The sequence below is a fragment of the Limulus polyphemus genome, unplaced genomic scaffold (genome assembly GCF_000517525.1).
Source record: "Limulus polyphemus unplaced genomic scaffold, Limulus_polyphemus-2.1.2 Scaffold97, whole genome shotgun sequence".
Classification (NCBI taxonomy): Eukaryota; Metazoa; Arthropoda; class Merostomata; order Xiphosura; family Limulidae; genus Limulus; species Limulus polyphemus.
In genome coordinates this window covers 199,556-202,252 of record NW_013665707.1, presented here as the reverse complement: position 1 = coordinate 202,252, position 2,697 = coordinate 199,556, and positions in this window count along the sequence as shown.

The following is a 2,697-nucleotide window of genomic DNA, read 5'->3' as shown; positions in this document are numbered from 1 at the left end:
AGGGTCAGTTGGCTGATCCACTCGGGCTAGGGTCAGCTGAGTACCAGTATTGGGCGTTCTCAACGGATGTTGTGGACATCGTGTCTGATGCTGATGTTTGGGTATAGTGCTCACGAAACCCTGGCGTTGCTGCAGTGTCCTTGTTTGACATTGTAGTGCATCCCCTCATAGGACTCCATGGCGGGTGGGGTCAGTGGGCACTGAATCTTTCTCCTTAATTATGGATCCCCCCAATCCAAATAAAAAAAATGTTAAAACTCTGCTAATCCAGTAAACGACCACACTTAGAAGACTGACCAGCAGTCTCCATCACAAAGTACTCCTGTACCTCGCTTCCTGATCCTGCATTCACTGTCCGATAAATCTTTAGGGCAAATGTCTCCCTTTTTTATTCAGAGGGGCTTGGTGGAGTCCTGCCTGCCAGGAGGCATGGAGGGCTCAAAAACGGGCCTGGGATACCTTCCGACAGTATCTCTCTCTTTCTAACTGCATTGTTTATCAGTGGGCCCGTGCCCATGCTCGGCAGGTTCGACGTCAAAGCCAAAAGGAGTCTTGGATTAAGTTCATTACTAGCATCTCTTCTACCACCAGTTCCAAAACTGTATGGGACAAGATTCAGAAAGTCGCTGGGAGGTATGCTTCCCATCCCCTTACCATCTTGCTCTCCAATGGCCAGAAAGTTGCTGATGCTCTCGGCCACAGCTTTTCTCGTGCTTCTAGCACTTCTGTTTCTTCCCCTGCCTTCTTGGCCAGAAAGTCTCGGGCAGGACAGTGTGATCGCCTCTTTCCTTTCAGTCCAATCGTCTCTATGATTACAATCGCCCATTTACACTGGTGGAACTCAAACTTGCTCTTCATCGGTCTAGTAGTACATCGGTCAGAGCTGATGATGTTCATTATGAGAGAACCTTGTTTCTGTGTCCTTTGATCTCGAGAAGGCTTATGACATCACGTGGAGGTATGCAATTTTGCGGGACCTCCACTCCTATGGGTTGCATGGCCATTTACCCATTTTTATTCAAAACTTTTTACTGAACAGGCGATTCCAAGTCCGTGTGGGTTCAACTCTTTCCCGTTCCTTTCCACAGGAACTTGGAGTCCCTCAGGGCTGTGTCTTGAGTGTCACACTTTTTTAGGGTTAAAATTAATGCCATCACTAATAATCTTCCTCCGACTGTTGCAAATGGGCTCTATGTCAACGACTTCCACATCTCGTGTCAGTCGTCGAACATGAGGTTTATTGAGCGGCAGCTTTAGACTGCCCTAAATCGGTTGTTAACATGGACCACTGCAAACGGTTTTAAATTTTCTTTTTCCAAAACCGTTTGCATGCATTTTTGCCGCCAACGGGGTCTCCACCCTGATCACGAGCTCCGTCTCGGCGATATAGTTATTTGTGTGGTCCTTGAGGCAAAGTTCTTGGGCTTATCTTTGTCCGTAAGCTTAGGTTCATTCCACACATCAAGCAGCTACGTGTCAAGTGTGAGGGCTCTGAACATCCTCCGTTTCCTCTCTTCCAGCTCTTGGGGAGCAGATTGATGTTCTATGCTCAGGATCTATCATGTCCTGATTCGATCCAAACTGGTCTATGGTTCTGCCAGGACCTCGGCCCTGAAGATGCTGGACCCCATTCACCATCTGGGGCTTCGGCTCTGCACCAGTGCTTTTCACACTTCTCCAGTCCAGAATTTGTACACTGAGCCCCACGAACCTCCTCTTCACCTCCGTCATTTGCAACTTTCTTTACAATATGCTACTAAGCTTCGATCCTTACCACGGCATCCCACCTGGGATTGTGTTTTTTTCCTCAGTGGGCAATGCTCTTTTAGAACAGACAGTCTGCTATTCCTCCGTTATATCCGGGCACTACTGGCTGAATTAGGTTTGGCATCGGATGACATTGCTGTCCCCAATGATCAGCCCATTCCACCATGGCTTATTACCATCCCATTCTGTGACCTTTCCTTGAGTCATCTGAGGAAGGTGGATACTCCCGATTGGAAGTACCGTCTTCCTTTTGATGAACATCTTTCGAGCCATTCTTCTCTTCCTATTTACACGGATAGTTCGAAATCGGGTGACTCTGTAGGTTCTGCCATGGTGTGCTGTGGCTCGGTAGTTGCTCGCAGGATCCTCTCTACAGTTTCTGTGTTCACTGCCGAGTTGTATGCTATTTCTCTTGCCCTGGATCATGTAGAAGCTACACTGAGTGGTCACAAGTAAATAGACACCTAATTTTTCGTCATTTAACTGATTTATGCTAACTAATTTGTGTTCACAGAGCACTATATAAATGAAAATGATCCACACACTAATTATCTTGTGCTACAACATGCCTAGAACTCAAAGTTCTCTCGAATTGTCAGATTTTGTTAGAGGAAGGATAGTTGGTCAAGCAGATGGTGGAATAAGTCAGCAGCAAATTTTGCAGAATTTGGGAATCCCGCTTTCGACAGTCAACAGAATCATCGTCCAGTTCAGGAAACAACTGAGCAGCGTCCGGGTCATCCTGGTCCATTGGAGAGGACAAAAAGGGCTGTCAAGAGGAGCATCGAAATGGATCCTAGATTAACGGCTGCAGAAATGGCCAAAGTTGGTGGGATGAGCCCGAAATCTGTTCAATGGATTCTCCACAGGTTGGGTTATTTGCAGAGCAGCTAGACGGAAGCCCTTATTAAGACTTGCCAACATAGTCAA